Source organism: Beta vulgaris, chromosome 8, assembly GCF_026745355.1.
Source record: "Beta vulgaris subsp. vulgaris cultivar EL10 chromosome 8, EL10.2, whole genome shotgun sequence".
NCBI lineage: Eukaryota > Viridiplantae > Streptophyta > Magnoliopsida > Caryophyllales > Amaranthaceae > Beta > Beta vulgaris.
Window position 1 is genome coordinate 22,256,770 of NC_079209.1, and position 10,909 is coordinate 22,267,678.

General features: G+C 34.5%; 1 long non-coding RNA gene across 1 annotated transcript; it reads right to left on the reverse strand.

The window, feature by feature from the left end:
- Positions 1 to 3,819: 3,819 nt before the first annotated feature.
- Positions 3,820 to 7,498, reverse strand: LOC104883656 (uncharacterized). Its single transcript, XR_788592.3, has 2 exons — positions 7,131 to 7,498; positions 3,820 to 4,677 (listed from the first exon to the last, which is right to left on the reverse strand). It is a non-coding gene; the product is annotated as an uncharacterized LOC104883656 (long non-coding RNA).
- Between the last annotated feature and the right edge of the window lie 3,411 nt (positions 7,499 to 10,909).

Genomic DNA, 10,909 nt, shown 5'->3' on the forward strand with positions numbered 1-10,909 from the left:
CAATATCCAACCAATTAATATCATTAAGACATATCTTCCAATTACTCAACCATGATCCATATTACGAGCTAGTAATAAAATAATAAAGTATAAAATTATACAATAAATGATTGTTATAACCAACATTTACCTTTAACAAGCATTAAGTAACAAACATGACTAATTCAAGGATTAATTCCAAAAATAGCCTTTTTGTATATATATATATATATATATATATATATATATATATATATATATATATATATATATATATATATATATATATATATATATATATATATATATACGGTTTTTTTACCAAATACCCCTGACAAATTTAAAAATTCACAATATACCCTCAATTTTTCGAAAATGCACCATATACCCCTGAGTTTCGTAAACATTCACTAAATGTCCTTTTTGTAACTGCAGTTAACTCACTGTAAGCTTTATTTATCATTTTGTCACTATTAAACCCTAACTCTAAAATCTAAACCCTAATCCCTAACCATAATCTAAACCCTAATCTAACCCACCCTCCACCCTCTCCTCCTCCCATCGACCCCAACCCAACCCCTTTCCCCTCCATCCCCACCCAGCCCAGCCCAGCCCCCCACCCTCGAATTATGCGCCAGTCCCCACCCACCCCACCCTCTCGCCCCTTTTCGCGGCCCCTCCCCGTCTCTTCGAATTTTGCGTCTGTCCCCACCCCCACCCTCTCCCCCTTTTCGTGGCAGTCCCCTCCCCATCCAGTCGAATTCTGCGTCAGTCCCCACCCCCACCCCCTCGATTTCACCACCCCCTCCCCTCCTCGATTTCTGTCGCTAACCCCCTCCCCCCCCCCCTCGATTTTTGCAACAAACCGCATCTTTCACCGGAGATTTCAATCGCAATTAATGAAATGTCTGCGGCAAAACCTGGGCGCGCGAGATCTCCGGTGAAGCTTGAGTCGCGCGAGAACGAGAGACATTAAGGGCTGGTGAGGGGAGGGGATTCACGGTGGAAATCGAGGGGGATGGGAGTGAGATGGGGTAGGATTTGCAGTGGCAGGGGGTTGGGGGATGCAGTAGTAGGAGAGGGGATGGGGGCTGGGCTGGGTTAGAGGGGAGGGGTGGGGGCTAGGGTGGGGTGGGGTGGGGTGGAGGGAAGGAGTTGGGTGAGGGTTAGGGATTGAAATTAGGCTTGGATTTTAGGGGTAGATTTTAGGGTTAGGGTTAAATTGTGGTAAAATTGTAAATAATGCAAATGGTGAGATAACTAACGGCAGTTACGAAAAGGGTATTTGGTGAACCTTTTCGAAAACTTAGGGGTATATGGTGCATTTTTGGAACATTGAGGGTATATTATGAATTTGTAAATTTGTCAGGGGTATTTATATGTCATGAAAACAATCTTAGTCTAAGAACTATCGAAGTTCCCTATGCATGAAACCAAGTTCCACACAAAAAATCAGTACATGATACTATGTCCAAGACTCCTAAACGTTTACATACCTTGTATAATTTATCCTTTGTGCCATTTTCAAGAATTAAAAGTCATTTAAGAGGTAATCCTCTCCTATAAATAACAACTATATATAATAATCCACCATTAATAAATTTCAAACCATTTAGCAAATATTAAATGTCTTTATAAATCTTTGAAAATAATCTCTTAAACATTAAAGTTTCAACCTTTTTAATCCATATTAATAGTACCAAGGATTTCCTTCTTATAACCCTCAAAAACCAGTATTTTAATACCTTAAACATCATAGAACTTCCCTTCTTGATTTTTAGACTGCAAGTACTACAAAACTAGATTATAAAATTATAATATCAATATACTCTAAACATGTAATTAGCAATAAAATAAACAATATTTTAAAGCAAAACAATGATAATAATAATCAAATTAATAATAATAGTAATAATAACAATAATAATAATAGCCACAACAATAGTAGCAATAATAGTAACAATAATAATAAATAATAATAATAATAAATAATAATATTATTAATGATAAATAATAATATTAATAGTAATTAATAATAATAATAACAATAATAAAAATAAAAATAATAAAAATAAAAATAATTGAAAAAAGAAACTAAAAAAAAAAAACGAAACAAAAGAGAGTGGAGGAGAATAATTGATGAAGGAAATAAGAAAGGGGGAGGAGAGGAGGCACTGGAGGGTTGTGACGGTCAGAGGAGTAGAGGAGGAGCAGAACGGGAGAATAAGGGTTTGAAAAAAGTGTGGAAATGTGGAGCTTAACTTCCTATTTAGGAAATCTAAAATTCATTAAAAAATTTAATTTATTATAATTTACAATAACAAAATAAACTTTGATCAAATATATTCAATAGTTGATAAGCCAATTTATATTGACCTTCAAAATAGTCAACATAACTAATTTCCTCTTTAAATAATATATAAAATACTTATTAATACATTTTAAATTAAATAAAATATATTTATAAAATCTATAAAAAAATATGGGGGATTACATGGTTTGGTGGAGGCACGGATCTACTCCTCAGTTTCCTTGGTGGTTCTTCTTTTGTTGATGGTTAGTCTGTTAGTCGTTCATGCGGCGTTGTGGTTGTTTTAGTGGAGATCCTACTCTACTCTCGGTATCATTGGTCAAAGATGTGCTCTTGACCTCTGGAATTGTGTTTCTCCTCGATGTGATCTTACAGGGTGATTCATAGTTTATTGGATCATTTACGCTCAAGATGTGATATTGCCCATGATTCGTTTATATTTCTATTACTTCACTAAGTTGGTGCTTGTAATATATTCGTGGGTTACTTGTTCATGTTTGAACCTGACGTGTTCTTATTCTAGTGAACGTGGTTGAAGGTGTTCTTGTTCGAGTGAACTTGGTTGATGGTGTTCTTGTTCGAGTAAACTTAGTTTATGCTCTCTTTTGCTGAATAAAGAACATTCATTTGAAGAACATTGATTTTAGTCATCTTTGTTTTACCTTCCAGTTTGAGCGTCCGTGTTACCAACTTTTACGATTGATCGGATTTCATCCGATGGTTCTATTGTGTTTGCGGGGTCCAAGTCCACAATATAAAAGTTTAACGCCAATAACATTCACTTCCATTTTTTCAAAGTCAGCTTTGTCATAGTCATAAAATGTTTTAGGAATTACCTCATTTTTGTCATTAGTGGTTGTGACCTCAAAATCACCAACTTCAATGACTCTCCATACTTGGTAATTTTTGGCCTTGATGAATATCTCCATTATGTTCTTCCATTAGATATAGAACTTCCCATTGAACATAGGAGGTCTTCAAGTTTCTCAGTAGTATTCATGTTACTTGGATCTTTTTCACTGCTACAATAAAGCCTAAAGAGACCCCCCTAAAATCTCATTTAGAGACCACATGAGAGGTGGTCTTCAGCTCATCGGTCTCTTAGGGTAAATAACCACTTATTACAGGTGGTTTCTTAATTTGATAGAAGAGACCACTTCCTTAAAATAAGTGGTTATTTATGAATTTAAATAGGGAGAAAAAAAGAAGGATAAGACGCCACATTTTATAGATAGGTGATCTTCTTAATCTTACAAAGAAATCATTTTTAATATATAGGTGGTCTTTTTAATCATTTCTAAAAATACCACCTGAAAGGAAAAGGTGGTCTCTTTAACCTTAATTTTTCATATAAAAAAAAACAATATTTCAATATTATTATACACTTCTCCAATCTATTTCACCTGCTCCATGCTTGTCTTTCATAATCTACAAGTAATTTACAAAAGTATATAGAACATCTAGGTACTTGTATTGAGATAATTCAGATGACTTTATAATTAGAATACCTTTTCATTCATTCATTATCATTCACTACAAAATCACATGCATATCAATATAATGTTAGAAGATTCCAAAAATACAACTACGTTATAATATTTCAATCAATATGTTCTCTAACAAGTAACAAGAAAATTTCAAACTATATACACAAAAGTTTAAAAGACCAAAGAAGATGTAGATCAATTACACTTCCTAGTAAAAATCTATGTTATCTCAAAATTCCTCCTCCTCCAGCTTGTTTATGCTTGTGCGTATGAGCTCTGCAAAAAACTAAAAAGCATAAAATATATGCATCAAAAATAGAATACAACCAAATAGGACAAAAAATGCTACTTTAAATTAAAATTTACTAACTTTATTCCATAATATCATCTTTTCACACAACATCCAAGTAACAACAAATTATAAAATCACCATCTTATAAGTTTTATAAATGCTATTAAAGTACTACCTACTTTAGTAATCTAACATGCTTTATTATGAAATACAAGAGAAATTCTTAGAAGGGAACCCAAGAAAGAACATGCCTATAAAACCATGTCAAGTTTCAGAAGAAACATGATGCACTAGCTATTCGGATGTAAAGGCAGGTTAGTAAAAAAAGAAGTGATGAACGAACATAGAACCTGTACCAGCGTCTGGTCTTTCTCTACATCTAGAAATTCAACTGAAGAAACCCCTTAGTTGTCTGCTAACAGCAAATAGGATAAAAAGATGTATATGATAGATCAACATAAACTATAATTAATAACAAAGAAAAGTGCATCTTATAAGGAGAAGGAATCACCTGACAACTAACATTTTGAAACTAAAGAAACACATGGGAGCATGACTCGCTAGCAGCTCGCATAGCATGGTTATCTTCTTCAATTACAAACAGCAACCTGAAAGATGTTATATACCATGGTTGTTGCATCACATCCAAGTTATTATAGTTCAATTTATGTATTTGTCCAAAATTTGTGGCATGTCATTGTACACCAAAATTTCCCCCCAACTTGCACTCACTCTCACTTCAATGTACATAAACTGGATTTGGAGATCTCACACCCTCCCTAAGGTTAAGATTTTCCTTTGGCTTCTATGGCTAGACCGACGCCCCTATAATCTACTTCTCTTTATAAGAAAAATTGTTCCCTCCCCTCACTGTATGTGTTGCGATTCCCCGTGTGAAAATTGTGACCATTTGTTGCCATAATGTAATTTCACTTTTTAATTATGGACTAATATTGCACCGAAATCTACTCAGGATGGTACCCTAGAGGAGTGGCTTTTTAAAAAATTATCAAATGCTACGCTGGTCCATGGGATTGAGTGGAACATGTTAATCCTGTTTCTTTGCTTTGAAATTTGAAAGAGTAGAAATAAGTTTATCTCTACGCAGGAGCCTAAAGAGAGAAAAAATCATTAGCCTAGCTAAAGGTCATTATAGGAGTTGAAACAAGGAGTCTACTTAGACCTTCCTATCCAAGCTAATGTGTGTTTTTCCTACTGCCAAAACCGTATCACTATACAAGGGGGAGGTTAATAAGCTTGCGGATTTTTAGCCAAGCAAGCTAGAAGTTTAGATAATTGTATGAATACTATTAAGGAGTTCCCCAACCCCCCCCCTTATATGAATACATACATCTCATATTCTAATAACTCTATTACTAGTTCTATTTAAATGTTCCTTTCTTCACCATCTAAAACATTATAAACAACATAACAGTAACTATAAGTGATTGTTAAATATCAATTTGGATCATGCTTTTCTTTCTGCTAGTTTTCTGTTTTCATACCCTTTATCTATATTGCTTCAACTGTTGCACTGTGTATCCCTTCATTCTGCTGAACTTGTTCAGCTCTTATTCTTCAAATAAAAATAGGTTTAATAGAAACATATGGAAACAATGTCTAAATATTATTAACTGTCATATGCTCCACTCAGTTTATGAAGCTCCTCTGTTTTATTTTGCAAATTTGAACAGAGTGGCCGACCCAATACAGTCGAGCACCTGCTCCATAATATCGGATTGCCCACTCCTATTCTTTTTCACGGACTAAACAAAAGGATTTGCAAATAAAAACGCTAGCAACATACCCTTCGACATCATACTCGTTAATCTTAAAAGGTACTTTCTCCATAAGAATTTGTATCATGGAAACAAAACCAATTCAAAGAAAGATTGACACTACAATGTCAAGGACATGATTAACTTTTAAGAACTAAAGTCCTTCACTATTAATTCAGAAATCTGATGAAATTCCAATAACAAACAGAATGAACATATATGATGGTGGCATATCTAAAAGCTCTAATGACTAGATAAGGCTATCATATAAAAGAAGCCAAATCTTCCACGGTAATATAAGCAGACAGAAGATTTTCATCTTACAATGAGGAACCACCGTAGCATAAGCAAGTAAGTTATGCAGTCGTGTAACTACACTTATGACGTCCTTAAAATAATGGCAGCATATAGAAAATCTTTAAAGGTGTTCCAGAGCCAAGCAAATAGAAAATAAAAAAAGTAACGAACTTTCGTAATGGTTCAACTTATATCATATTAACAATAAAACTCAAAGCATCATATTTGCAATAAATAAGAATGTTGTTGAACCATGGGTGTCAGATTGCATCAATATGGTTTTGCTTGACAATAAGATGAATCATCTGGTTACGAGAATCCAACTTCGAGAATGTAAGAGACATATATAATTCATATACATTTTAATAACTCACTAAAAAAAAGTTGTGCAGCAACTATATAGTTTTAATTTAGCACTAGGCGCTTACAAGATCAGTATAGCAGACAATATGCAGCATATCGAATTCTCTCAAAGTACAACATTTCCACAAATTCAACACGAAAAGGATCATGTCTCCTTTAATCATATAGTTCCATAATATAGGCTATGATTTCCATAAGAATCATATTATGTTACATATTTTAAACCTGAATATGATGAAAAATTAACCAGTAGTAAATGACATGAAATTATGAAAATACAAAGCACCACTACACTAAACATTCTCAAGTAAAATCGCTTCCCTAGGGATCTTTATTTTCTATCTTTGCTTGATAAATTTTTCATAAGATCATAAAAGAGAAAGCCCAGTAAACAAAACTCATCAACTATAAATGCTTATATTAGATAAAATGAATCCTTAGGCAACTATGAATTATGAAATCTGAACATCTCTTCTCAAATCCAATAAGAGTTGTAGTTTCGTCTCATTTTCCTTGGTAGGAAAGGAAATCGAAAGCAGAAGATTAAAACCAACAAATACAACAATTTCAAACCAAATTAAAGAAAAAAACTAACGAATTTAACATAGAAAGAGATACAATACCCGAATTAAAGGCTAATTGCAGGGCATGTGATGAAATTACTTTGAATCGCAAACCGTAAAATTCAAAATCTCAACTTCACGAAGGGTGACTGGCGGCGGATTCTGCGAGTTGCAGATATGGGTAGGTGAGTCGGCGAGTAGGGCGATTATGACAGGGGGGCGGTACGGTGAAAGGGGCGAAAGAGGTGGGGCGTGTGATAGGGAGCGCGAAGGGGGATTGGGAGAGGAGGGGGGAGGGAATACGAATAAGGGAAGAGTTGTGCTAATTTTGAACTAACTGCTTAAAATTAATACTGATTTAAGGATTTTAAGAATATGAAACAAACCACCTCAATATGAATAAAGGTTTCTTAGTTTTACGTGTGAGACCCAAAGGCAAAAAGAAATATTAAGAAGGTAATAAGAGACCATCTTTATATAAAGTGGTCTATTTCTCCTGTTAAAAGAAACCTCTGTTTTTAGAAAATAGATTTTTTTTATCAAATAAACCACCTGTTAAATTAAGGTGGTTTGTTATTGGTGGTTACTTTGCACATATTTGTAGTAGTATTTGTCAATAGAGTTTTCTACTTTTTGTGAGTTCTAGCTCGATACCAATTGTTATTTCACTAGGAAGACTACAAGAGCGGGGGGAGGGGGATTGTATGTGTAGAAATAAAATGTACTTTTTGCGGAATTATAATACCTAAACAAAGAAATAAGCTAAAGGAACACAAGGGATTTTTATGAGGAAAAATTTTATGGCCCAACGAGAAGAAACAACCTCGACCACTAGGGATTCTAAACTCAACACTTTCACTAATTAGGCCAAACAACTCTAGTACAACCTAATTCTACTCTCAGGCCACACCTTGAGTCCCTAAACTCAAGTTCCTGAATAAAAGTTCCCTTAGCAATTATTCCTCTCAACTCCACTCACTAGTAAAGAAAAGGCAATTTGCGTCGGATGTGAGGCGCCTATTTGCGTCGGACTACGGTGCGACGCCAAAGCCCTCGACACAAATGACTCAGAAACGATCTGCGTCGTATGCGGAAACGACGCAGATGGTTCAGCTATTTGCGTCGCACCTTTATACGGTACGACGCAAGTGGTCTTGCCAGCCCCCAACTCCATCCAGTCAAGGGAGATGTGCGTCGCACATCGGCTAGGGTGCGACGCAGATTAGTGATTTGCGTCGCACCTTGGGCTACGTGCGACGCAAATTGCATTTTTTAAAAAAAAAATAAAAAATTTTTAATTAAAAAAAACTAGGAATGAGGTGCAAACTACAAGAATCTGATCTCAAACTACAAGAATCTGCGTAGAATAACAAAATACACTAACAAAATGAAATGAAAATATTGAACAAGCTTACTGCATTCCATAAACCACCAAAATTTGAACTATATTGCATTCAAACAGAAGAAGAAGGCATTCGAACACAACAGAATAAACAAACATAATTCAAGTATATCATAATTTACAACTCCAATACAAAACAATAAACTACCAAAATTCCATAATTTACAATCTTTACACAATTTCCTTCAATTTCCTTCAATTTCCGATGAAGAAGACTTCCAGAAAAACCAAAAACAGATCTGGAAATGATAAAAAGAAAAAAAAAGTCAATAAAAAATCAGATATAAAACGTAAAAAAAAAACAGAAATTGTGGATCTGAAAAAAAATTAGATCTAAACAATGAAAAATGAAAAAACGAAATTGTAGATCTGAAAAAAGAAAATTCTAGACTTGGAAATTATAAAATCAGATTGAAAATTTGAAAAAAAAAAAACGAACCTGTCGCCGGAGAGTTTCATCCATAAAGTTAAGTCGCAGGAGAGTTCGTTGTTCTGTTGTACACCATCGACGAAGTTGATTATACGCCGTCGACGAAGAGGCTATGTTTGTTCGTCCAAACCGTCGACGAAGAGGCTCTGTTTGTTGTCGAAACCGTCGACGAAGAGTGTTTTTTTCTTCAAACAGTTGCAATGGCGAGCAGAGAGACGCGAATGTTGGAACTTCAGAACTGGATGTATCACAAATGTTGGAAGCTGCGTGTTTGAGTGTGAGAGAGACGCGAGAGGTAGAGAGAGAGACGTGAGAGGGTAAGAGAGATGTATCACAAATGTTCGATCGTCAGTTGATGCGTTTGAGGGACGAAAGGGAGGCGGGTTGAGAGAAGCTTTAGGGTTTGAGTAATGATAAGAGAGAGGTGCTGGGTATGGGGTGAGAAATAAATTGAGCTTTTGGGCTGATCTGCGTCGGATGGGCCAAGGGGTCCGACGCAGATTACTTTGTTTTGTGCGTCGCACCATGACCTTCATGCGACGCACATAGATGATTTGCATCGCACAATATTTAGATACGACGCACATAGTTCGTCTTATGCGTCGATTCATTGTTGCATGCGACGCAAATAGTATATTTGCATCGTTTTCGTGTTTGTGCGACGCAAATGGGCCGACGCAAATTGACCTTTTTCTACTAGTGACTTTGAAGCTTTCACTTTCACTCTCTTCACTCAAAGTTATTCTATTACAAGACTTCACTCAAAGTCCTCTTACCCCAAAATCAACATTACAATGATCAAATACAACTTAGTGGAATAAAGTAAGAAGGCAAAGAACAAAGGGCTTTTATGAGAGAATAAAGGCACTAACACTTTACTTAGTTAAACTCACTAAATCCCTTGGTCACATGCAAATTGGAACTTACTTAGACATAAATATCTATAGTAGTGATTAAGTAGAACATGGGATTAAATCGTGTGTTAGTGGTAAAATTATTTTCCCATGATGTTCCTCAACAAGAGGAACACGTTCCTCTTGTCACCCATGATCTCTATGATTTAAGTTGAACGTCCGTTATGGAATTACTACTGCTTCCCTAATTTTAGCAACCATTAATGCAGTAAACAAAAATTTGATTTCTTAATTACAAAGTATTTCAATTAATAAAACCAAAATTAAATCCTTTTATCAAAATATCATCTTAAAGATATTTTCCTTAAAACCGAAAAAGGATTTTTATATCCAAATAAAAATAAAATCTTTTCCTTAAAATCAGATCAAGATTTTTAACAAATTTAAAAAAGGATTCCTAATTTTTAGGCATTAATAGTTCAACTGACATAATGTAACTGTTGCTCTAAAATTCCAGCTCCTTTAAACTCGTTAGTTCCTTTAAACTCGATAGTTCCTTTAACTTATTATGACTAGCTTTTTAAGCACGTGATGCGTGCGATGACAATTTTTCCATTGTGTTATTTTGTAATATCGAGTAGTTAGTTTTACATGCACGCAGTACATGCAGCGACAACTCATTATAGTAGTTTAAGTTGATAGTTTTTTCAATAAAGGCTTTGTTTTGTTCAACTTATTAGAAGTTATTTTCAACAACAAAAAATACGTCAAATAAGTTCAGATAGGTTCATATAAGCAAAAATAACACTATATGCATGCGATACATGTGATAGCATATTAATCTTAGTAGTTAAATCAAAAAGTTTTAAAAAACTAACTGAAGAGTGTAATATGTATGGTGAATATTGATGAGCATTATGATTTTTTATTTGCATTGCTCTACTGTAAAGAGTAATGTTTTTCAGAAAGGATTATATCGAGGTAGGACATCTTATCTTGTATTTTGTAGATAATTCAACAACTCTCCTTTTAAACAATGATCTAGGTTATGTTTTTTATTTATTTGAAAATACAAATACTTTACATGCGTATTTTATAAGTAGTAGTTCAACTTAATTTCACTAGGTAATTGAGGTTTTTAGGCATACTATGT